This window comes from Acinonyx jubatus, chromosome C2, assembly GCF_027475565.1.
Source record: "Acinonyx jubatus isolate Ajub_Pintada_27869175 chromosome C2, VMU_Ajub_asm_v1.0, whole genome shotgun sequence".
NCBI classification, from domain to species: domain Eukaryota; kingdom Metazoa; phylum Chordata; class Mammalia; order Carnivora; family Felidae; genus Acinonyx; species Acinonyx jubatus.
Genome location: NC_069384.1, coordinates 94,939,003 through 94,966,070, shown reverse-complemented (window position 1 = coordinate 94,966,070; position 27,068 = coordinate 94,939,003). Strand labels below are relative to the sequence as shown.

Genomic DNA, 27,068 nt, shown 5'->3' with positions numbered 1-27,068 from the left:
TGGTTGGAACTGGAGGGTATTAGTGAAGGAACTGGAGGGTATAAGTGAAATTAGCCAGTCAGAGAAAAGACAAAAATCATATGACTTCACTCATATGAGGACTTTAAGAAACAAAACAGATGAACATAAGGGAAGGGAAACAAAAATAATATAAAATCAGGGAGGGGGACAAAACACAAAAGACTCGTAAATATGGAGAACAAACTAAGGGTTATGGGAGGGGTTGTGGGAGGGGGGATGGGCTAAATGGGTAAGGGGCACTAAGGAATCTACTCCTGAAATCATTGTTGCACTATATGCTAACTAATTTGGATGTAAATTTTAAAAAATAAAAAATAAAACAAGTTAAAAAATTTAAGTGATATTAAAAAATATGTAGAAAAGTAGGAGTTTAGTGGCATAGATGTCCGGCAAGATAAATTTAAAATTGCAGCTCTATACCTAACCAAGCTGTGTGTCTCTGGCCAAGATATTTAATCTCTCTGAGCGTCAATTTACTGATATGTTCAGCAGGGATAAAATCACCCAACTTTTTGGATTGTAAGAAATAAAGCATATACACAGGGTCTGACAATAGGTGAAGTTCCATAAATGGAAGGGATAATATTGGTCATTGTTATGTATTATTAAGAATCACAGAGACCATAGGGTTAAGTCTAAAAGGTATATGGGGCTAGAAGGATGACACAGGGGACCAGAGATCACTATGACAGGAAAGATTTAGTGACGTCTAGGCTGGTTGGGTCCAGAGTCCTTGAGTCAGAGGGTAAAAAAATAGCGGTACTATTCTTTGTTCATAATGTATATTTTGCCTACTCCCCTCATATTTTTTGAGACACTGGACTTTGAGATCCTCAAGCTCAGGGTATGTGTCTTGATTATTTTTGTATGTTTGACCTTTAAGAAGTACTTTGTGAATGCCCACTGTGATTTGAACATGGTAATCTCTTGTCCTAAAGGAAGGGTTGCCTCCACTCTTTGCTGTCCATTTCCAAGGATAAGAAAACCAAAGCCCACGAGCATATTATTTTTCACTGAAGAGTGACCTGTGAGTCTTTGTGTGATTAAGTTTGTCTCCCAAAATGTTCTCACATATCTCCAGCACTCCTAGTGTCTCCAGTAGTATGGAGATTAATGCTCTGGGAGGTGTGGTTCAGACCAGTGTAGCATTGGCATCACCTGGGAGGTCGTTAGAGATGCAAATCCTCAGGCCCTTTCCCAGACCACTGAATCAGAAACTCTCTGGGTGACACCCAGGAATCTGGGTTTCAGCTAGAGCTCCAGGGATTTCGATACACACTAAAATTTGAGAACCACTGCACCACACAGAATCTAGTATCTTTGTTTTTAAAAAGGCATGTGAGTAAAGTTTGAGCATGACCATGTTGAAGGCAAGTGGAAATTACAATTACAACCTAACTCAATGATTCATCTTCATTTTTATTCTTCTTGTGGCTAACTTATTAAAAAATATTTGCGGGGCGCCTGGGTGGCTCAGTCGGTTGAGCGGCCGACTTCGGCTCAGGTCATGATCTCGCGGTCCATGAGTTCGAGCCCCACGTCGGGCTCTGTGCTGACAGCTCAGAGCCTGGAGGCTGTTTCAGATTCTGTGTCTCCCTCTCTCTCTGACCTTCCCCCGTTCATGCTCTGTCTCTCTCTGTCTCAAAAATAAATAAATGTTAAAAAAAAAAATTAAAAAAAAATATTTGCTAAATATACACAATGCAAAGATGAGTAAGATTACACTCTGTACCTTAACAACTTTAGTTTCTTTTCTTAAGGGATGAGGGTCAGCTGCAGGTAGGGCCACCACATTCCACATGGCAGTCAGAACTGTAGATTGTCCTCTGGAGGGTATGTGGAGTTCATAAGAATTCTGCATCTTTATCAGGCTCATTTTTGATATTATGATAGACTGAGTAGCCATCTGCCATGGTTTACAGGGGTCAAACCTACTGCTCCAAAGTACAATAGCCAATGTGTGCTAGGCAACCCTAGAAAAGTCCTAGAATCAGGTCCTTCTAGACTCTCCAGGCATCTTAGTCCTGGGCATTTACAGATCACATGTGATCATATCAATGTGAATGCGAGTATCAAGTATGGATGCAGTTGGTATAAACCATTGTGGCAAAAGAAATTTAAAAAGAAAGCTTAGATAATGTAATCAATCTTCTTCTGATACGTTTGACAACTACCTAGAGTGTTTTTAGTAATTGAAGTACACAAATTACCCTACTCTTTCATGTACTTGTAAAGATCCAGTATTTAGTGCCAGAGCCAGCATTTGAAGATTTCAATGTAGAGAACCTTGATTAGCTGCAAGCCTTTTCCAGCGTAACTGATGTCAGGAGATGAGTATAACATCATATTACAGATAATTTTTTAAGTGGTCATCACTTTGAAAAATTAACATTAGAATCGGCCTAGCTGAGCTCTTTTATCTTTTTTTAACAGATAATTAACAAACAAAATTTGACAGTAAAACTACTAAGTAGAAAGACATCCAAAAGCAATCTTCCCTTCCAGACAGGCCCAGGCAAGACCCCAGCAGGGACCACACAAACACCTGGGTGCTGGGTCCTGGAAAATGCCTCTACCCTCTAAAGATAGGTCTTGCCCTTTCTATAAATTTCACAACCTGGTTGTGAGGGATAGGAGGAAAGATAATCCTCAAGAAGGATCAGCGTATAGCAATGGCATTCCAATGAAATTTACCATCAACACTCACCAGTGCAGGTAATCCCCTTCTGCCCTAAGGGAGCCGATCTCCCTCTAAAGAGAAGGGAGAATCAGGCTTAATTTGCCCTTTTGCAGATCAGATACTGAGTTCTGTACTACAAATTTGCGTAATGGAAGACCAAATACTTGCAGCCAACACACTGAGCTAAGTACTTCCTTAGCCATTAAGCTGGAAGCTTGAAGGTCCCCCGCATGCCTACTCCCAGCTTCTTTAGTCTGTTATCTACACAGTGTAAGAAAATATTCCGGCCAGAACTCTTTTTTTTTTTTTTTTTTTGTTTTGTTTTGTTTACCGTTTACTTACTTCTGAGAGACAGAGAGAGACAGAGCTCGAGCAGGGGAGGGGCACAGAGAGAGGGAGATACAGAAACCAAAGCAGGCTCCAGGCTCTGAGCTGTCAGCATAGAGCCCAACGCGGGGCTCAAACTCATGAGCGGCGAGATCGCGACCTGAGCGGAAGTCGTAGGTTCAACCGGCTGAGCCACCCAGGCGCCCAATTCCAGCCAGAACTCTTAAGGAAGATTGTCAGATTAGCAAATAAAAATGCAAGGCCCCCAGTCAAATTTGAATCTGAGATAAGCAACAAATATTATATACCCATTACGAGTGTATATACAAATATATACACATTTTTTAAATCTGAAATTCGAATTTGACCGGGCATTCTGTATTTTTATCTGACAGTCCTATCTCTAAAGCTATCAATGAGGAATTTCCATGTTGGAGCTAAATATTAGGCCAAGTTGAAAAGAATATGGGAATGTAGAATCTGAACTTTTTGATGTGTACAGGGTCCTGCAGATTGCACCGTGCTTTACAACTTCTCTGTGAGGTAAGACCAAAGTCCTTAATCCCCACTTTATGAGTGTAGACTCTAAGTTAAAGCATTGCACAAGGTTACAAAGCAAAGTAGAAGAGCTGGGATTCAAATTAAGATCCTCTGGCGTTTTTTTCTAGGGGGTTCTGTCAATCACGACACTAAACAAACAGAAGAGCAGGAAGAATTTAAGAGATTGGCTAGAAAGCATTGCTTCAGCAAGCAAAAAATACCTGGCCCGAGCATGGACACTCTTTTCTGTTTTTGTGCCTAAGTAAGCAATCATCTGTCTGTGTTCTTTACAGGCTGAGAGTGGCCATTAAGAAATGAAAGCGAGTTTAGATTTCACCGGCATGTTTGGATTTGACGACATTTTGCATTTCAAGAAACCAAGGTCAGCTCAACCCTTTTTTGCACTGGGACCCAGCCACCACCGTGATTTAAGCAAAGAGCTACACTGGTGAATTTAAAGGTAAGTGGTGGCATAATCGTTCACTGCCTCACATGCTTCCATTTGCTGAGGACTGTCTTTACTTCTAAATCTAGTAAGGAGAGCTGTGTTTCAATTCACAAAATACTAGCAAGTTCTGAGATGAGGTCGAATTTACCCTTGAGAATACACTTGGAGACTAAAAAATTGTGTATTGTTGGGAAAAGTTAACCTTTCCAACATTAGCTTCCTCTTGCATGTGCCTTATTTTCTAACTCCAAGCAAAGTGATAGAAGAACTCTTATTAAAAAATTACAGAAAACTGAACCTCATACCTCTTGTTTAAAAAAAAAAAAAAGACATCTTGCGGGATTAATCTACCACTGCTAAGGCATTCCCAACTCAAATTTTTCTCTATTCTCCCACAAAATCAAATGCCCAGCTATATTTACCACAGCGAAAGAAATTAGTTGAGCTTCTAATATCACAGAAGCAAACTAATATTTCTCATGTGTTTATTCGTTTTTAGAAGCTGGGCAAGGAGTAACAATTGCCTGTGACAACTGTCTGTGAAGAATATCGTTCTCAGAAATTCCAAACTGCCCCAGAGCTGTGGCAGGAAAGTCCACAGATTATTATTGGGTAATGACATTGGAAATAAAAAAGTATATAGTATTACAGTATTGAGCTATTAGAGTAGGGAATCAGTTCAAGGAGACAAGCAAAATTTATATACTTTATTGATTTTAAATTTTACATGCTCTGCTATATGAGTAAATCTTTTGTAGTAATTCTAAAGCTTTGAAACATTGTAAATAACAAGGACTGTAGGGAGTTCAGAACAGCCATTTTTTCAAACTGAAAGTATATAGACTTTAATGCATATTAGAAGAAATTGGGGTAATGAAATACCTTAAAGCTAACTTAAGTCAGGGCTAGTGTGGGTTTTTTTGGTCTCCAAAGAGTGAGCCTGTATCAGGTAGTGAAGTAATTCCAGGTAGCATTGTACTTAAGGAAAAGCGTAATTAAATTGATCCTATTGTATTACATAAATCCAACATATCCTGTGTAAACTCAGAAACAGGTGGCTCTTTGTAAAAAGTAGCTGGCTATTAACCAATAGAAGTAAAATTTTCTCACACAAAAACAAATACACGGGAGGAAAACCTTGAAACAAAGGGTAACTTGGGATTCCATAATCAAAGAGCAAATCGAATTTGAAATCACCCCTGCATGTTCAGTGTGCCTGAATCCAGAGCCTCCACACTGGGCAGTGGGTGAGCCTGTCTCCAGACAGGCATTTGAGTAAGCCAGTCAGGTTCCTGGAGCCTGCCACCTTTATTAAAAATAATTGCAGCCTGGGTAATTTGTAATTTTCAATCATACATGTAATATAGAAAATGACAGACAAGGCGGGGGGAGTTTTATATTTTTATTGCAGGGAGCCTGACTGACACTTCACAAAACGTTTTGACACATTCAAGTGTGAGCAACAAATCTGTCCACCGATTCATAAGCCACATGTTTACTTAAAGAAGCCTACCCCAATAAATGAGGATCAAAATCCCAAGTGCTTAAGTCCGTAAAATTCCCTACAGTGAACTAGCACCGACAGAATACATTCTGACCTCCTTAAGATGAGTGAGGATTTTCAAATAAATATATCCTGCTTATATCATTTTTAGGTCTATACACTATTTTTTTAATTGTGAGAAGCCACACATGGACCTTTCCTATATTTAAGCTTGCAAGAATACTAAAGTGAATGAAGTAATCAGATAACTAAAGCCAAATTATTTTCTGCAATTTAGACTTCTGTTTACTCAGAGCACATCTAGTATACTCATTTAGAAGCTCTATTAGCTACAAAGTTTGATTTTGTTTTCCCATTGTGCCACTCCTCAGACACAAAGCCATGGAAAATCATGATTCCTCACATTTACGAGTACCTAAAGGAAATGATGGTGACCCTAAAACACATCAGATTCAGATGAAAGAAAAGGGTCTCCATATTTATTAAAAAGGGACAAGAGCTCTGTATTTCTTAAGGCTTCTAATGTGAGCTATTGAGAATGGAAATCAAAATCTTAACTATTAACACTTAAAAGTTGGGCAATGAATCATTACATTACAGTGTCTTAAAATGCGAAACCTTCTCAAAACTGGGTATTTCTAACCAACCCACCAGCATAGGCAACCTTTGTGTGTTGGAGAGGGGGAAGGGGGGGAACTCCTGTTGGGGTGGGAAATGAGTGGGAATTGTAGAGGAGAAAAGGAAAGGAAAGAAATCTAACTCAAGGACCTTGAAAAGTTAATTTGGAAACTTTTGTTAGTGACTTTGGACTTCATTAAACTCCATGCATCACTATAGCAGCATGATCTCAACAGTTTGAAAGGTATTTGTCATCAGCGAAAGAAAAACATTATTTTTAAAGGAGTAAAAAGATTGATGCATCACTGCGGACCACTTAAGCCCCACACAGTTTCAGTCTTTAGTATTAATCTAAACGTGATGGCTTTTGCATACGGTGCATAATTAAACATTTTCTTTTCAGAGCTTTATAGAATCCCCATATGTTTTTAATGGCATCATCTGAATGTTTTTCTTAATAATTCTGGCAGCCTGCTCCTGAATCTTCAAGTTTGTTTTTTGTTCCTAATATCTTTTCTACAGAGGCCGCATTGTGCCAGAGATTGAATAAAGCTCTGAGAGCCTCATCGTCAAGGAAGACACACACTCACAGACTCACACACGCTCACATTCTGCTCTCTCCTCTCTCCTCCCTTGCAGCCGGCATTGCTGTTGGCACAGAGAAAAGATGTGTGTGAGAGTGGGCAAGGAATGAACACAAGACTCCGTGCCAAAGCCTCACTCTCCCATGTGGCATGTTCCCTTTCTCTTCTCTAGTAGGACTTAGCTACCTCATGTTAGGTGTCTGCCTGTCCGTCTGCCTGCCTGTCTGTCTATGAGTGTTTGGTGAGCATATTTACGTGTATACGTACCAATGGGGCAGCTGCAACATATGGTCTGCCTGACACAGGCTGGACATACCATAATTTGCTGACTCAATACCTAGTGCCTCATGCGAACTGACTTTCTCTTCTTGAGCAGTGGTCCATTTTTTTAACCAAACCCTTTCAGACACGACCCATAAAACTGAAATAATGGAATGTTCACCATTTAGCTTAGTCAGCCACATTTTGAGCTGTAAATCAGAATTACCTCCATTTCAGATGGTATAAATGCAACCCAGTGATCAAGCATACATTCAGGAGGGATACAATAATAATCTGAGACTGCAATACCCATGTCCACCCAGGACTGGTGCCCATGGTCTCCAACACAGAATGTAAGCGCCTCCGCTTGAAGAATAAGTAATTCAGACAGAAGAATGTACACCATTGTTGTTCAAAGGTAGCCGTGAATTTGCCTTATTCCAACATAAATTTAACTTCTGGAAATGGACAAAGACAATAAATAACTCACATTTGAATCACAAGTCTCCTTTAGATTGAGTGTTTGAACTCAGATCCAAGTTTCAAAACATAATATTTTTTAAAGCATTCTCACACTCTTTTCATAGTTGTCATCTTGCAATCTGATGACGTGATGAACAAAATGGAATTGGTAACCAAAACGGCTTCCTTATGCGATTTTCCTCATTGAGCTTCATTTATTTACAGATGGCCAAGTGGCTCTGAGGGCATTTGAAGCCGTCCTATTATTAAGAACTGAGCTTTATCAAAAATTTCAAAGACCTGGTTTGTGTTTCAGAATTCCGCAGATGATGTGCCTTAAGTAGAAACAACCACCCTGGAAAGTCTTAAAACATATGCAGGCCAACACGGGCAGAAACAAATTATCCAGGAATGGGATTGCTATGGTTTTCACTGGTGCTTCTAGCATTTGCTACGGGAACTTGACCGAAGCAAAATAATCTTTAATGGCCTCTCTTTTTAATGGTTCCCGGTAAACAAAAATAATTTTTTTAAAAAACCCGAACCTTAATTTTTCCTCCATCTAAATTGCTATAGGTAAATTTATAACATGGTAAACAGAGTAAAAAAAAAAAGAAGACTTCAGAAATGAAATGCCTAAATAAAAATAAAAAGTAAAGTTAAAAAAAAAAAAAGTGGACCTTCCTCCTTATCCAGACACCATTTTGGCGGCTCATCTCCTAGTCCTGGTCAGAAGAAGGAGCTGCCAGAGAACCAAAGCCGTAGGGTCTAACAGGCTCATAGTCCCATAGAAACTGTCATATCAAGTCTCCTGTGGGCACCCACCCAACTATGCAACCTTGGTCAAATCTTTCTTAAAAGACTGTGAGTCACAAACACTAGCAGGATAATGGCACTTCCATCTGAAATTTGATGAAGGGACCTCCCCTACCCTCCCAGAGCAAAACAGCTTGGGGGCATCTCCACATTTGAGACAACCCTCTCCCCAACATGATACTAACTGACAACGTTTCCCACATCCAGATCTCAGAGCATTTAGCATCACAAACTTAATCCGTAGAAGCGGTAGAATGATTCCTTCCTCTTCCCCGGCATTTGAAAATCAATTGGTGCAGACGACCCCCACTTGGAGGTCTGAGAACAATTCTCGATTAGAGCAATGAGGAATTTTAAGAGTCATAAGCTGGTAGGGGCGCCTGAGTGGCTCAGTTAGTTAAGCATCTGACTTCAGCTCAGGTCATGATCTCATGGTTGGTGAGTTCTAGCCCTGCTTCGGACTCCAAGCTGACAGCACGGAGCCTGCTTGGGCTTCTCTCTCTCTCCCTCTGTCTCTGCTCCTCCCTGATTTGCATGCTCTCTCTCTAACTCAAGATGAGTAAAAAAAAAAAAAAACTTGAAAGAGAGAGAAAGAGAGAAAAGAGTCCTAAGCTGGTAGGTAGCAGGGCCTGATTTTCAGTGACTTTTCCTTGGGTTTTAAAAGCTGAATGCTAGCCTTCCCCATTAGAATGGGGCAAATCCCCAGCTTCATACCCTAGTTTTTGTACTTGCCCACTCCCCAAGTTTCTCGAGGACCAAAGCCGGCTGTATTCTGTCTTCCTGCATGCAAACATTGGGTGGGTACCACTTGATGTCAGGAAATGTGCCAAGCACTGGGAAGAAGAATGAGAATAAATAGGGCTCAGTCCCTGCTCTCAAACAGCTCACAGTAGAGATAAGAACAGAGATACATTTTAAGTACGCTACAAGATGTTCTCATAGAGGCAGAAACAAATTGGTAGGGAGAACAAAAGTGGGGACTGATAAATACGCTGGGGTGGAACCAAGAACAGTTCACAGAAGAAGTAACATCTGAGGTAGCACCTTGAACGCATTCATGTGGTAGAAAAGGCAGAGGGAGAGGAAGAAAGGCATTCTGAGGAGGCAGTACAGCACAGTTAAAGGCAGATGAGTGGTTCTCAGCCTTTTTCAAAGCAATCATTTGGGGATGTTTCTTAAAATGCAAATTGCTGGGCCTCACTCTCGGATTCTGGTTCTGTTGGTCTAACACAGGGATCGGAAGTTTGGATCTTTAACCAGCAGGTAGATCTCAGTCACACGTTGAGAAACAGCTGACCAGGGTCACAAAGGTGCATGGTATTTGCAGGATGAGAAGAAATTCAGGATGAATCCATTCAGAGCATGGATTGGAGGTGGGGATGGGGGTGGGCTGATCTAGTTGACTAGCTTTATGTATTGGAGGGACATTGTCAAGACTTCTGGGCACCTGTGAAGCCCTAAAAATGAGATTCTAGGAAGCTTCAGACACCAGGAGCCACCATCAGAGCTATATAGGGCTGGATCCAGTCTCTACAGCTGTGATCTCTTGGGTGTCCATAGCTCTACAGCAAAGACTGGGGGGAAGAAGACTGGCCTGAGCCCAGACAGCCCAATGTCCCAGACCCAGCTCTACCACTTACTATGTCCTCTTGGCAAGTTATTTAACCATCTTGGGCTTCAGTTTTACCTCTGCAAAATGGGAATAATAACACCAAAAGGTCAAGGTTGTTCTAAACATTAAATGGTTTAATACACACGTAATGTCTATCTCAGTATCTTACGTGTAGTATTTTTAATAAAAATACAATTGTAATATCTAACATATATTAAAAAATTCAGGAAAATAAAAGAGAGAGAGAGAGAGAGAGAGAGAGAAATCAGATTTAGAGTCATAGTTTGCCTACATGGAGAAGATGTAAAATTTCCCCATGACTCAGTCTCCCTGCAGGTTACCAGAGCATCCCTAAAAGTCACCTGTCCATCAGCATTTCAGATCCCCCAGACTTGTTCTCCCATTTTCTGGGTCCTGCCTCAGAGCTCCAGCCTCTTTCTCAAATTGGATGCTCCCTGGCCTGACATAGTTTATTTGCCACTGTGACCACCACCAGAACCTGACCATTTTTCACAGGCTCTATCTCTCCTGATCACACATAATCCCAAACCTCTCCCAGTGCCGCAGCCCTTATTTATGAGGATTGGCACTGTGCCTGAGAGCAATTAATTTATCTGCCAAAGATACACTTAAGTGACTGTCTCATGAGGTTCCTGATCCCTACAGCATAAACAATCCAAAGCGGAGACAGAGCATCCCTGACACTGAGGGCATGGATAACTTTATCTTAAATCCTTACCTCCTCATTATATAAACAATAGTATGATTCTAAATTTCAAGGACACTATGGAGTTTCAAGGCATTTTCCTCTACCTTCTGTCATTTGACCCTCTCCATAACCTCTGGGAGAGGTAAGACTTTCCTCCCATTTTACAGATGTGAAAATATTGAGTTTCAGAGAAACTAGGTGATTTAGTCATACGGCCACTGAACTATAGACGTGAACCCAGGTTTCTGACTCCTGATACTTATGTTCTCCATTATTCTCTACATACCACCTCTCATGTCTGCTTACTTTGACCTTCATCCAGAAAGCCAATAAATGTTTGCGGGTTCAACCCTTCCACGTAAAAGATTACAAGTTTTGAATCACATGAAAATAAAGCTCATATAGCAGAACAGCCTAACAAATAGCTGTATCGATCACTTAAGAAGAGGTCATTAATTCTAAAGACATTGAAGACATAATTGGGTTCCTTTCTGTACCAATTGGGAGCAGATATGGAGCCATAGCTATTCACCATGGTAGAGTAGAAAGAACAAGTTTTGGATCAAAAGGACCTAGGTTCACAATCCTAACTCTGCCGCTCAGCTGGTCACATGATCTCGAGCACATTGCCGAAATCCTGAGTCTGACTTTTTTCATCCTTTTTTAAAAAAATTTTTTTTAATGTTTATTTATTTTTGAGAGAGAGAGTGTGAGCAGGTGAGGGGCAGAGAGAGAGGGAGACACAGAATTGAAGCAGACTCCAGCACAGAGCCCGACACGGGGCTTGAACTCATGGACCGCGAGATCATGAGCCGAGTCGATGTCAGACGCTCAACCGACTGAGCCACCCAGGCGCCCCTGACTTTTTTCATCCTTAAGATGGGATGAGCATCTCTAAACTCAAGCATGATTGTATGACAACAAATACCACAAATCTAACTCAGTAATCACATAGAAGCCCTTAGCAACTGTAGGCCACTTCCCCCAGACTGATGTTACAAACTTTCGTGTGCATGAGAGCTTGTTAAAACCCGGCTTGCTAAGTTACCCCATCCTCTCATTTCTGATTCAGCAGGTCTGGGACTTTGCATTCCTAACTAGTTCCCCCCATGAACTAGTTCCCCCCCATCAGTTCCCTGATGCTGATGCTGCAGGATCCAGGGACGACACCTTGGGAACCACTGCTGTCAAGCAGGACAAGGGTCATGTGGTCATGGAGAAAGAAGTCACTGGATAAAAACCTAAAGCCTAGAATGGCCATGCCAAGCTACTAGATGTTGATCACCAACTCCCAAGCAAAGCCAGCTAAGAAAACAGAAGGCTAAAGACAGCCATAATCCTTTCTCCTTCATGGAACCAGTGTCATGGACTTATTAGGGTCAGATGACTCTGAGCTAAGTAAGCACTTTGTCTAAAACTCCTTGTGATAACTGTGTTTTCACTTAAATCCTTCTGAAATTCTTACACACAGATCTCCCATCTCCCCTTCTAGAAACCTTGCTGACTTATTAACAGTCCCTAGAAGACCTTGGGAGCACGTGATCTAGTGCTTATGAGATCCAGTAGCACAGTCTGATTGAGGGTACTCAACCAAATACCCAGTCACCCTCAATGTGGTTTCTGCATCACTAGCACCTCAGTTATTCCATCGCTCGTGCGCACACACACACACACACACACACACACACAATTTGCAGAATCAGAGGGTCTATCAGGAGTGCAATTAGGGCAAATCATTTAAGAAATGCACCGGCCATAGCTCATGTTTACACATAAACCTTTTTTCTTAAAGGGCGTGTTGCTTCTGGAAAGGAATAAACGTACAACAACAAAACCCCAGAAAATACATTAACCCTATTTTATGAAGGTGGTATAGACACTATATTCTCTTTTGTTTCCAGATATGAAGAATACATAAAAGTGTGATGAACAGGCACTGGCATATATATTGTTCTGTTCCTGCGAAGGAGTCTGTAATATATCTCTATTTTGCTGCAGCCAGCTGCCACTGAGTCATCAGTTCCCACTGTATTATCCCGTGCTCAGCTCCGTTGGAATATTAAGCAGCCACCAGATTCCAAACTCTGCATTTCCTCACATTTGGCTCTTCCCTGATCAAGCGTTGTTTCTCTGTGATTTTATATATATATATATATATATATATATATATATATATATATATATATATATATATATCAGGCCCTGGAATCAACTTTCTTTGTTTTATCAAGACCCAGTGTGTAGTGATTCTGATTTATCATTTTTACAACAGTCTCTTCCCTGCGGGCTCCAGGTCGTGATGGTGGCATTGCTACGATTTATGGTGGGGATTGTTGACGGAAAATGTATGCTCTTTTGATTTTCCTTCTTCCCAACACCTGGTTCTTATTTGTTCAACTCTAGCTTCTGCCATTTTAAGCATTATTTACCATTTGCTGAAATGCATTGGTTTATTTGTTGGGCGTGTGTGAGGTAGAGGATGGATTCGTACGGTTGGCTATCCTTTTTCCTCTTCTCAACCCAACGTGGTTTTTTTGTTACATTTTCTTATGTTGTTAGGAACCTGGAGTTCCCATTCATTTCCCATTTGTTTCTCCTTATCTGCCACAACATATTAGGTCTCTCAGAAAGAAAAAGAAAATGCAGGCTGGTTAGGTTCTTCAAGGAGGTTTTTGAATTCTCTGTGCCTCACACTGTAGGTGGTCACCTCCCTTTCCAACCTGGATCCATTATTTATTACTTAGCGAAGGCTCCTCTCTCTCGGAGTCCCAGAGCAAGGCTAATTTTTCTTTAGACTCTAAGAACACTTCAGAATAACTTGGCAAAAGGTAGAGCTTTTGAAGCCTGTTAGGAATCCATTTGCCAATATTGAAGATAATTTTAAAAGGTGGAGATGAAATAAACAGAGATGCTCACACCTGAGAAATGTTTGATTTGAAGGCTGATATTTAGGTCTTCTGTCCAAAGCAAATCACAAACCAATTGAGACTATTTTTTTCCACCAGAAGATGAAAACACCCAGAGTGCTTTCTCCTTTTTAGGTTTTCCCTAATGCACTTAGCAGAGTGCTAGGCACTGTGAATGCCTTCTCAATATTGATTTCACGTTTAACCAGAGTTTCTTTTGTTAATATGCATACTTTTCCAAGAGGTCTGGTAGTTTGGGGTTTAATTTAAATTTTTTTAATGTTTATTTTTGAGAGAGACAGAACACGTGCAGGGGAGGGGCAGAGAGACAGAGGCTCCGAAGCAATCTCCAGGCTCTGAGCTGTCAGCACAGAGCCCAACATGGGGCTCAAACCCACAAATAGCAAGGTCATGAGCTGAGTCAAAGTCAGGTGCTTAATGGACTGAGCCACCCAGACGTCCCATTTGTGGGGTTTAATTTAAATGGGACTAATACTTCATGCCCTCTCCACCTCCCCCTCCACTTATTGCTGAAAACAGAAGTCAGCTTCTCAAATTGCAATTTTTTAAGTTTGTTTATTTATTTTAATAGGGGATGGAATGGCAGAGAGAGAGAGAGAGAGAGAGAGAGAGAGAATCCCTAGCAGACTCCACGTTCAGCACAATGCAAGGCTTGATCCCACAATCAAGGGATGGATCATGACTTGAGCCAAAACTGAGAGTCAGAGACTCAACCAACTGAGCCACCCAGGTGCCCCACAAATTGTAATTCTTAAATTTAAAAAGTCCTGAATAAGCCAATCAGATGTGCTGCAGTGGAGATAGTTAATAACCCCCCATGATGAGGTACTGCAATGTACCATTTTCTCCAGGATAGTTCTTGTTTACAACCTGTTATCTCAGTGTCATTGGTAATAGTGGCATCTTGTCACTCTCAAAAGTGGCCCGTTTTAGAAGAAAAGTATATAGTCATACTATCCCATACCTATCCCCCTCTTCCTCCTTTTAGTAACAAAACCCCTGCTAAGTTTTATTTGATGAGATACTGGCCTGCCTGGGTCAAAACTGCATTCCCCAGTTTTCCTTGCAGCCTAGTATGGCCAGTTATTTGCATGACAAACAAGCACATAGTGCTGTTCTAGGTACTCTACAAATTAACACACTTAATCCTCATCATAGGAGCTAGGTGCTATTTCATCATCTCTATTTTATGGATGAGGAAACTAAGAGGTTAGCTAACTTGACCAAGTGGCAGAGCTAGATGTGAACCCCAAGAGTCTAATTCCAGAGTCTGCACTCTTGACCCACTACCTCCAAGTGGGACCAAGTGCTGGCCAACGGGATGGGGGAAGAGTGACGTGGCAACCTCTCCACCTCCCCTGCAAAAAAGGAACCTCATTGTCACCCACTCTTTCTTGCCTCATTCTCTCAAAATAAAACGTGGTGCTGATGAACATACAGAGACAACATTCCAGGAGCTGCAGAAGCCACAAAATAAAGGGATCCTTGGTCAGCCTCGCAGAGCAGAGCACATTCCCACCCTCAATTGCCTGCCACCTCAGTATCATATGTATGAGAAAAATATCCTATCTCATTTGAGGCACTATCAGCCTGTACCCTAACTAACACATGTCCACATCCCTGCCTCACAAAGTCTCATGTAAATGTTCAGAAGGTAGGTGAGAATCTTCTGTTCCAGTAGCAAAATGAGCCCTCCTGACCAGATCCAAGCATTTTCCCCAAATGCCCCCAAGGTTCCTACCTATGCGAAGGTCTGCTCCCATACCAACATCAAGGACTTTGCCCCAGTTCTACATGTAATTCTTAGTACATAGAAACTTTCCATGGGAGGTAGACATGAAAGAGATAATGCATAGCTTAGGTCCTTACTCTCAAGCATCTAGGTGCCATCATGGCCTCCTAAATTATTCCAGAGCAAAGGACTCATCACACAGATCTTCCTCTATCCCTGCATGAAACATACCCTCTACCTTGACCTGTAGCATCCCCTTCCCCTTCCCTATTTTATTTTCCTCAATAGCATTAACCACCACATAATGTATGTTCATCCCTTTATGTATAGCCCATCCCACTTGAATTATCATCTCATGGGGGAAGGGACTGTGTCTGCTTTGGTCATTGCTTTATCCCCAGCTCCTGACAGAGGCTTCTATGCAATAGGTACTCAATAAGAATTACTTGAATAAATGAATGGTGAATGAACAACTTTGAACAGCTGTAGCTATGTGACCCTGGGCAAATTACTTAACCTCTCTGGGTCCCATGATAATAATATATAAGAGAGTTGTTGCGAAAATTAAAAGAGATAATAAGAGGTAATACATGTCAAATATAGAGGCTACCTCCCAGTACATGGAAAGGTCCAAATACAATGGTAAGAGTTGTAAGCAATATAGTACTCATTATGCAGCCCCTGTGCCGTGCACTATTATTTCAGTTAATAATAGCCCATGTGTTCAGAACCACCCACCTTCTGGTACCACAACAGGAATTCTGGTTCAGCCACTATACGGCTCCTGCCTTGTTCTGTTTCTCTTTCTGGAATTTCCTAAGAAAAGCCAGACTGCAATTTCCTGACATACAACAAACTCCAACCCTCTCTAGTGAAATGCAGACCAGGAGCTGCTAGAACTGGCCTTACCTTTGATAAGAAAAGAGAAAAACGTATTTATTTTAGGATTAGAATCATGCCTGGTGTTAAGAGTTATCGAGTTGAGCTATTTGGCTTTGTTTGTGAAACATTTCCATTTGGTATGTCTGTAATATCATCGATGGCCTCTCATCCACTAATAACCTGAGAGGAAAGTCAACTTGCTCCTTTTTCTAGGACTTTCCTTAGACCCTGTCACTGCCTCCTCCTGATAGAAGCATCTAGAACAGCTCTTGAATAGTACAACCAGACTGTAACTGAACATTATACTCTGGAAAAAAGCCATGTCCAATATCCAGCTAGATAGTGAGACCTCTTCCAAAAAAAATAGGTGAGGTAGAGTTTTGGGGATAGCAAAAGTGGTGTGTGTGTGTGTGCGTGTGTGTGTGTGTGTGTGTGTGTGTGTGTGTGTGTGTATTTTTTTCCATAAAGGTCCTAGGACAACTTTCAAAGGGAAAAATCCATACCCAGCTTTGTGGTATTGAATTAGCTCCTTCCAACTGATCTTTCTGAGATGTTATTCTTACCCATCCCTATGCTTCCAGCCCTCAGCTCTTTCCACCTTTAACACTGACCAAACTAGACATTCTCTCGAGGATGATGACTAACGGAGTAGACGTAGGGGAAGCACTGCAAATTTGAGTGACCACTATATGCAGGAACTGTATGCCTCCCATTTGTTATTTCTAAGGTTATTTTAAAATCTCACAATCCTAAGAGTAAGCTATAATTACTGTCATTGTCATTATCTCCATTGTATAGATGGGGAAACAGGCTCCGAGAAATTGTTGCTAGGACCCAAGGCCCCACAACAAGTGAGAAGTGAAATGAGGATTCTAATCCAGGTATTTGTAGCTTCAATATCTTCTCCACTAGATCTTTCAACTTTTGACCCCTTATAATTCCTATGTGTGAGACTGTTCTTGCAAACATTTCTGGAGACCTCAATACTAAACACATAAAACAATTGCCTACACTTCACCCTAACCAGGAGAATTATCTCCCCAAGTGCCACCCTTCAGGACTCATCCAGCCAATGTGCCTGCAGTTGTAATTCCATTCTGCAGAATGCTGGGGCTCCCTGCCTGTACCTCTAACTTAGGTGTTGGTATTAGAAATGTCTAAATAATTAGCTTTTGAAAAATTAAGAGCCCACACCTAGAAATTCTGACCTAATTGGTCAGAGGTGGGGTCTAGGCATCAGGAGTGGTTTTAAAACACCTCAAGCTTTATCCATTGTGCAACAAGGGCTGGAAATACCATTCCAGACAGTTCCCCTGCTGAGATTCAGGAACTTCTCTGTCCTTAACTCATAGTTGTACCTGCCCCCAGCTGAATAAAACTTCAGATGAATCACTTTCCAAATTTGTTTCTCATTTATTCTAACTGCTATGTCCAATCCTGGCCTAATTATTCACTTAATCTTGCCTGATTTGGCTCCTAGTGTAATTTTTTTCTGACAACTCAAAATTCTCTCAGTACTGACACATTAGTTCATTGAATAATCCCTTAAAATATCACACCAGTCTTTTTTGTTCATAAATGGTAGATTAGGAAGACATAGGATTCACTTCTGGCTTGATGACTAAATTAAAGCAAATTACTATGAATTCTACACCTTCAATATATAAAACAGACAGGTTATAATATTTGACATATTTTAAATTCTCAGAAAGACTCTAGTATAGCACTGTCTGGGTTGGAATCACAACTCTGCTGTTAACTGGCTGTGCAACCTTTAGCAAATCATGATCCCTCTCTGACCCTATGCTTACTCAGCTATGGAGCAATGGAATAAATCAGAGTTGTTGAGTCTCAGATTTCATCCCAATGTTAAAGAAGTTCTATAATATCAGACTGATGAGCAACTAACTGCTGGTGGGTGCAGTGATGTTAATTAATTGGTGGTATTTAAAACACATTTGAGGTTTCCTTTCACCAGGCCACTGAAAGAGCCCTGTTCAGTTCTTAGCCAAACCAAGAAAAGAACAGAAATGGAGCTTACATTTTATAACCAGGGAAGAGTAGCTATGGCTACTCCTTTGAAACAAATGTGTTCTATAAATGTATTTACACTCTAGAGAAAACTCCGATCTGGTCAATTAGACTTTTATTTCAGAATTTGTATCTTCACTGAAGGAAATACTTCAGAGACTCACAAAACCCCAGAAATGGAGGACACCCTGAAGAACAATTTCATTCATTCCTCTGTAAACCCTTCATTTATTCTAGGTATTCCTCTATATGTAGATAAAATTATACTGTTCAGGAAAGAAATACAGTATACCTCTCTATTCCTTAAATATATTAATAGATGAGTGTTAACAACCCCAGAGCCTATTTTTTGTGTCATTTTAACTCAAATTTACCCAAATTCTGACTGTGCTAGTCTCTTTTCAGATGCCTGTGACTCATTTGCCTGATTCCTTTAGCCCTTCCCTCTAGGATACCAAGTTCTAGAATTCCCACTGAACTTCCAATCATGCTCTACAAATTCTCTACACATAGCCTCACATTTCAGACTCTCCTCTGTACTCCAGATCAACTGCCTCTTACATATCTCCTCCTGGGCATCAAATTCAACCTCTTCCCACCATGCTAATCCTCTTCCAATAATTTCTTATATTCACGAATGGCACCATCATGCATTCATTTGCACTAACCAGGAAATTAACTCTACATCCGCTTCTTCTTTATTCCATAATCAAACACTCACCAAGATTTTGTCCCCTAAAAATGTTGTGAATTCATCCATTGCTATTATCCCCAGTCCAAAGAGCTATCCACTCTCTTGTCGATACTGTAAGAGCCCAATCTCCTCCACAGCAGCCAGAGTAATCTTTTTTTTTTTTTTAATGTTTATTTGTTTTAGAGAGAGAGAGACACAGAGTGTGAGCGAAGGAGGGGCTGAGAGAGAGGGAGACACAGAATCCGGAAGCAGGCTCCAGGCTCTGAGCTGTCAGCACAGACAGAGCCCAACGTGGGGCTCGAACTCACGAACTGTGAGATCATGACCTGAGCTGAAGTCAGATGCTCAACCAACCGACTGAGCTACCCAGGCACCCCCAGAGTGATCTTTCAAAAACATATCACATCATAGCATTTTCCTGCATAAGACCCATCAGTGACTCCACAGGGCTCTCAGAATAAAGACCCCTGTCTTCAAGGTCCTGAAAAACCAAACCCCCTCTCCCCAAACCAAGCCTCACCAGTCACACACTGAGCTGCTGTCCCCCTCACCTACAGCTTCTTCTTCAGCTTCCTTCTTACCTGAGAGCCTTGCACATACTGTTCTTCCCTCTGCCAGGAATGCTCTCCACACCCTTCATCCTTCAGAGCTCACCTTCCTCACCTCCCACTGTTTCTGCTCTCGCTATTACACTCTCACACAGCGTTCATCCTGCACTTGATCTGCGTTTCACATACCACAACTCTTGGCATGCATAAAATTATTTGATTAATTGTTTTGTTAATTACCCCTTATCTATGGACTATGTCTGCCTTACTCACTGCTCTATCACCAGTGCCCAGCACCAAGCGACTTGCACATAGTAGATATTCTATGTTCTTGTAACATTCTGGTAAATGGTTGACTTCTTCCATCACACAGCAGCTTATCCTTTCCATTCTTCTTGCCCCTCCCTTCACTGCCAAATGCCCTTAAAGACTGGCCTCTATTATCTGCCCCAGCTCCACTCCTACTCACTTGTCAACCCACAGCAATGTGAGGTCCTCGGCTACCACCCCAATGAAACCGTTAATGCTGAAGGTCGCCAGTGAAAGCTGACGATCTGATGGGCTTTTCCTAGATTGACTCCTACTAACCATCTCTGTGACATTTGACAGTGTGGACAACTCCCTCCTGTTACCTTTATGCAAAAAAAAAAAAAAAAAAAAAAAGGCAAGGAGTAGCTTCTTTGCTCCCAGCCCTACAATTAAAACAGGATCCCTTCTCTCATTGCATCCAGTAAGTCAGTCAAATCAGTAATCACCAATATATGCAACCACAGCCATGTAGGTGCCCAGAAACAAAGAGATAGGAGAGTCTCAAAGGTGGGGATTCCGGGGGCACCTGGGTGGCGCAGTTGGTTAAGCGTCCGACTTCAGCCAGGTCACGATCTCACGGTCCGTGAGTTCGAGCCCCGCCTCGGGCTCTGGGCTGATGGCTCAGAGCCTGGAGTCTCCCTCTCTCTCTGCCCCTCCCCCGTTCATGCTCTGTCTCTCTCTGTCCCAAAAATAAATAAACGTTGAAAAAAAAAATTAAAAAAAAAAAAAAAGGTGGGGATTCCGAAACTGCTCTGCTCTTCTCCTCTGATTGTGCTCGTTTTACTTCCGCAGCTGAAGTACTGCAGCCCTCTGCATGTCCCCTGAACGGCTGCAGGCCAGGGTTTCTTCCTTATCACGCTGCACTTCTCATGTGCACTCTCTCTCTTCCTGTTCTCGGTGCCAACAACTCCCAAATCTGTATCTTCAGGCCTAATTTTCCAACCACTTCTTGGATATCTCCAGGCTGTTCCCCAGGCGCCTAAAATGGTGCATTCCAAAACACATCAAAGGTCTCTCCCCAGTCCTTCTTCTGCTGTTGCCTCTCTCACCAGTCACCTGAACTAGAAATGAAATTCCTGTGAGATCTTCCTCTCCCTTCCCCTCACCTCCACAGCAGTCAAGGAGTTGTCCCGCTTCTGCCTTCTAACCATAATTGGACCTGTTCTCCACGCCCAGTGCCATGACTTTTGTCCAAACGTTCGTCAGCAGCTCCTCTGCATTACTGCTACCGGCCTCCTCCCTGCACCCCTTCTTCCACGCTTCCCCTACTCTGATCATTTGCTTTGCTACCATCCACATTTAATGTGGCCATGTTATTGCCCTGTTTAAAAGTCTCCGGTGTCTTTAAGACAGAGTCCACATTCATTAGCTTCATAATCAGATCCTACTACCTCTCCTGTCTTACTCTTTTCATTCATTCATCTTATAAATATTCATTGAGTACCGAGTCTATAGCAAGCAGTATTTTAGGCACTGGAGATAAAGAAGAAAATACAACGATGTCTTTATCAAGACCCACACTCAAGTGCTGTAATACACATCACACCTACCACACACACACACACGTGCACACACCTGGCCTCTAGCAACGTGAAATCTCTCATCATTTTCTACGTGCCCCGTGTTTGTTCAGACTTTTATATAATACCTCTACTGGCTGAAAGACTCTTTCCTTCCTCTCCGACATAGTTGCACTCCCTGTAGACTCAACACTCAAACTTAACCTCTACGGAGCCTGTGGGAATTCCTCAGACACAGTTAGACACACTCCCTTCTCTACATGTCAAACCACTTTGAACCCATCTCTCTCACGTGTACTTCCTTTTTATTTGTCTGTCTCCATCACTAAACTGTCAGCCCTTCAAAAATAAAATATCATCTTTTTCTAGTGCACATCCTCAACACATTTTGTACTAACCGTATGAATTGAAAAATAAATGAACCAATATGATCCACTATGACTTGTAGAGGAGCAAGGGTTCACAAACTATACTGTGCTTTAGAATTAGCTGAGGGTCTTGTTAAAATACCAATTCTGATTCATTAAGCCGGGGGTGAGTCCCAAGAATGTGCATTTCTACCATGCTCCCAGGGGAATGCTGATGCAGCCAGCCTAAGGACCATACATACTTTGAGGAACAAGGCTTTAGAACTTAGTGATCAGGAGACCCAGAAAATGAAGCTGGCTGGGAAACCATTCCCGTGGAAATTAAGCAAACGCCAAAAGATAGTTCTGCTTCACATTTTGTCTATCAAGTCTGCATGACATCTTGACAGCAACCAGCTTCCTGAAATACGGGGGTGAAACACCACTGTTGTGGACTTTGCCCAGTTAGACAGCCCACGCTGCATTCTACACATCTTCTGGGAAGCCCCAACTGAGCTCATTCGCCAGCTTCTGCTTGTTGCAAAAGCCCAATGCCTGTCTTTGTTTCCAACTCTGCAGATGGCTCAAATGTGTTCCCTTGTCATCTCTAACATGGACACAGGCCTCCAGACTTCCCTGCCAAGAATCAGCGGCAGAGAACAGCTCAGTTCCTCTTGAACTCTCCATGTTCTAAGGCAACAGCCCTGGCTGCCATTCAGGGCGTCACTTTTCAAGCCACCCTGCCCCATTGAGAGGGGCCTTGGCACTGGCTCGTTGCCCCGCCTGGCCAGCACACCTCTTCTCTCGGCCCACAACCTCTGCACTCTGCCAGTAGCCTGCAAGCACTCACAGGAGCCGTCTGAAAGGCGATCCCAGTTTTAGTTAAAATTTTTCCTACCCACAGAATTCTGAGATGCTACTGGGGATTTACAAGTTGTTTTAAGGCTGTTTTAAAGATAAACCCATGGTATTTACATAGATATATGGGCCTGTGTAAAGGACTGTGTGGTTCTTTATAAAAGATGCAGTATAAATGTTCTTGTATTACTAGAAGGATTATATAAAAGATGTTAAAACATATTTCAACCAAGCAGTGGTATAGATGGCCACAGAATATAATGTATCCATTGTCAAGAAATCCCCACCAGAGACCTCTGAAATCTTACATTGATTGAGTTGTGCTGGACTTGCAGCACATTGAAAATTTTCCAAATGGTAAAATATTAAATATACTCTTTTTAAAAAATATTTACCAGTTAAACACTAAAGTACTGTAACGGGCTGACCTTTCACAGCAGCTTTGTTCTACTTTTCCAAAAGCAGCCAGAAAGGGATTGTTTTCTTTTAAAGCTTTGTTTTGTCTTTTAGAAAAAAAGAACCAACTTATTTTGAGCATACTACCCACCCACCCACCCCCCCTCCGCCTATGCAATAACATCATAATGGCAGAATAATCACGGTAAACAATGCCCTGGGGATTTAGCTGGCTACAGCAGGGGACTCTAGGAGCCAATTTCAGTGCTTTTCTTAACTACATCATTGCATTTTTGTCTGCTAGTGGATAAGAAGAGTCTCCTTTTAGAGCAGGTTGATGGAAAGTGCTAATTGTTGACACATTAGCTAATTGTTATGATTAGCCTCTGACTTTTTTTTTCTTCTAAAAGTCAAGATCTCAACTGTGAAGTATGAAGATGCTTATTACAACAATGCTATGAAAACATTCAAACAATGAAAGGCTAATCTTCAGAAGCATTCAATCCGGTGGCAACTAGACAGCCATGCCTTTAAAGAACAGACAACCATCAGGAAAAAAAAAATATCCTAACTGCCGCATCCACCCAATATTTCAGACATAAGTGTTCTGGGTTATCATTAATGATCTGTTTTTACAAATTCACTATGTCTTTGGAAAGTTGAAGTAACTCCAAACCAAATAAACCCTGTGCAAGCCATAATGGTCCACTGACAATTGCAGCAGCTTGGAATTCATGATAATGTGAACCTGTAAGGTACCACGCTTAGGTGTTTCTCTATTTTCTAAAAACCAACGTGGGGTATTTGAAATCGGGGTCATTCTCAGCTACAGTTCAACTTGGGAAAACAACTAAGTATGAAGACTAGAATGTGCCCATTCTTTAATATTTACAGAAAAGGAAGGAGAGGAAATCAAGTAGAGAGAAAAAGTAGCAAGAAACCAAATTGCAGGGTTCAATTCTTGGCTCTGGCCATTGAATGAGTCACTATTCTGTGCCTCATCCAGCTGACTTGTAAGTGCAAGCAAATATTTACCATTTGCTATAGGAATATCCTGGCTTCGTATACATATATTATTTGACTGAATTTCAACTTTTAAAAATTCAGACATATTAAAAAATCAATGCACCACTCTATCCCAGTGTTCATTTTATAGTTTAACAAATGGAGAAAATACAGTCTTCTTAAATTATTCTTGTTTATAATCTTCCCTAAATAACATAATCAAGTTTTACAATCCACTCATTAGTCAATATCTTTACATTTTTCTTCCTTCAGTGTTATTCGTTTTTTTAAACTTTAAGTATCTGCATCCTTAAAATGTGTGTGTGTGTGTGTGTGTGTGTGTGTGTGTTTTAAACAACCTACCTTTGTTTATACATAGTTTAAGTATTTTGAGTAACTCGGTTACTAACTAGTTGACCCATTTGGGGTTGTTTACAAGATTAAATGTGATAATATCTTAATGTGGCTAAAGCAACGCTTAGCACATAGCAAGCACCTAATAAATGTTCGCTGCCTTCAGCAGCAGCATCAAAGTGACAAGTAAGTGGTCAGATAGACTTGCATTTATGAAAAAAAAAATGGTATAGGTTCCTAGTTTAACCTAATATGTGACACAGCACTGCACATGAAAGAAAGAATTATTAATAGCTACTAAATTTTTTTGGTGCACATGCAAGTCAACCCTTTACTGAACACCTATTACACAGTAGGCTGTCTACTACGGCTTATATTAGGGTTCCGTCTACATAGACAAACTGAGCTCTAGTTACAAGTAATAATAACAAAACACTTTAGTCTCTCAATTTAAATGCCCCCAGGGTAGAATCTTTAGATCCTAAAAGGAAGATAAGGCTAGAAGAAACAAAGGAAAGAGGGAAATCTTGGAAAATATATATATATATGCAGGCCTTATAAATGTTTGCCTTTACTAAACAAACACAAATTAAGACAGTAACACAAAACCAAGATAGTGGCAAAATCTTTCTATCCTCAATGTGTGATAATTAAATGAATAATAATTTATCTTTCTCCCTTGTTCAAATCTTGTCAAGCTCTTTCTGCTGCACAGTTTCAACCAGCTATTTCAAATTTTACTTTGCAGTGTTGCAAACAGCGTAACGAGAAGCCACTCTTTTCTTGTTCTGGTTCTCCATTCAACACGAGTGTTGTCTGGCTGAGACTCCATACTGACTCCCAAGTCATGCCAGAGACACAGCCTGAAAGTGTCTCCTTCATTTCCCCCCAACATATCTCCTACCCCTTCCCGTGCCCCAGCTTCTTCTACCCTGGATTTTATCACAACCCTAGTGCCTGCTCTACAAACTATTTTACTTCTACTTTCTTTTCCCAATCTCCTGTTTTTCTTTTTTAAGTTATCCTAATAGGAATGATTTGAAATTTACACATACATGGACATCAAAATTCTCACCCTGGTGAAAATATGTTTAAAAGTAAAGCTTCAGGTGAAGGAAGCTCTATGTTTAAGAGGGTTTACTGTGGGCAGAATAAATGAAATTATTATTTTAAAAGAAAATGCAATATTGAATTGAGCCAGTAACTTATTTTCTAGTTGAATTCAACTTGTTTTCTTACCAAAATATAGATTTGTTCTAACTGTCACATGTATCATTGTTATAATGCTTTTGTTTCTAATTCTTTTAAAACTTTATATACAAGAACACAGCTATATATCACTGTATATACTCTTCTGCATTGGGGGGAATTCCCATCCATCCATCATTTTACTTTAAGTAAGAATAACACAGGAACAAAATCCCTGAATATTTTAACATATTCCCTGAAAATGTATTAATGAGTTTACAACATGACTATAAAATACACAATCTTCTGCAAATGTTCAAGTATGTGCTGGGTAGCAGGTCTATTTAAAAATACATCTTATCTCCTATATCAACCTCCTCCATCTAATACATGAGGAAAGTAAAACTTGGAGTAACAAAGAGACTTTCGCAGCGTACATATCAGATGGTGGCATACCCATGGAGTTTGTACACGTCACACCTTTCATGGAAAGAATAATGATACAAGGCATGGCCACCTCAAGATGCAGCTCTCCTGATGGTGTTTTGGACTGGATCCAAACACACCAGACATGAGACAAATTATTACAAACCAGCCATTAAGTATTCTATTTCACCATCTCCAAATTTGAAAGAAAGAAAGAAAGAAAGGGAATGAAAAAGAAAGAAAGGAAGGTAAAATGATAAAATTCAACCTAGGTTGATTATAAATAAGGGTTTGTAATAGGTTTCTGGTGTGTCCTACTTCCAAATCTTTAGGATGTGTCCTAAATTCAATGACTGATATCCTTATAAAAAGTAGGAGAGTAGATTTGAGACCCAGAGACCCAGAGGGAAATGCCCAGAGGAAACAACAGAGGCAGAGATTGGTACCATGCAGCTCCAGGGCAAGAAACGCCAATGATTTGCCTGCAGCCGGGAAAGACACACACAACAGATTCGCCCTCAGGGCCTCCAGAGGGAACCAGCCCTGCAAATACCGCAGTTTGGGCTTCCAAAACTATGAGAAAATAAGTGCGTATTGTTTTAAGCCACCAGGTTTGTGGTAATCGGTTATGGCAGTCCTAGGAAACCACACACTCACAGTCAAGATTTACTCAGGGTCGCCGTGAAGGTCAAATGAGAGGATGGGAAGGCAACGAGCACAACACTCAGTGAAAGCTCCTTTACCCGCTCTCCTCCTCCGGTCAGTGAGAATGGGTATGTTGTAGGTTCTCTCCTGCGGTGGACTCCGGCTGGCCAGTGAGCATCCTTATAGGACCAGAGCTCCTCCCTCCTTCCTCCTGCCGGGAAGGGCCGGTCCTCCTCAGGACATGTCAGTGCCAGCCTGTTTGGTCCGGGCTTTTCTTCCTAACTGCCTGCCTGGCTTCCCTAACGTTGCCCTTGCCTCCTCAACCCACTGGTAGCATAACATACGGCTCTCTAGAGAGGGCTGGGCTGGGCAGCCGGACACTGTTCTCACAGTCCCAGCTCATCACTGTCCCCCTGGATGACTACTGCCATCCCTTCTGTGACCTGACACATAAGCCAAAAGATTCCACAGATTCAGCATACTTCTCCCTTTGCGTTTATTTACTCTTCATTTACTATTTTCTTTGAGAGCTCAATACCAATGTAGTAACACCTTTCCAATCCAACTTCATTCACTTGTTATCTCCTTTTAGAGAAAAGACGATATATATATTTGTGTATACAT

At 41.3% G+C, this 27,068-nt stretch overlaps 1 protein-coding gene and 1 long non-coding RNA gene across 11 annotated transcripts in view; one reads left to right on the top strand and one right to left on the bottom strand.

Moving 5' to 3' along the window:
* The window catches only part of MECOM (MDS1 and EVI1 complex locus), a 555,921-nt gene that overhangs the window by 414,560 nt on the left and 114,293 nt on the right, over positions 1 to 27,068 (bottom strand). The window contains exon 1 of one of the 10 annotated variants that reach the window (XM_053221231.1): positions 19,430 to 20,196. The exons of the other annotated variants lie outside the window; for them this stretch is intronic. The gene's annotated coding sequence lies outside the window, so the exon portion shown is untranslated. Of the gene's footprint in view, positions 1 to 19,429; positions 20,197 to 27,068 lie in introns of those variants that run through there. 10 annotated transcript variants of the gene reach the window in all.
* On the top strand, positions 3,775 to 7,486 carry LOC128315246 (uncharacterized). The gene is made up of 3 exons (XR_008297834.1): positions 3,775 to 4,028; positions 4,516 to 4,628; positions 6,661 to 7,486. It is a non-coding gene; the product is annotated as an uncharacterized LOC128315246 (long non-coding RNA).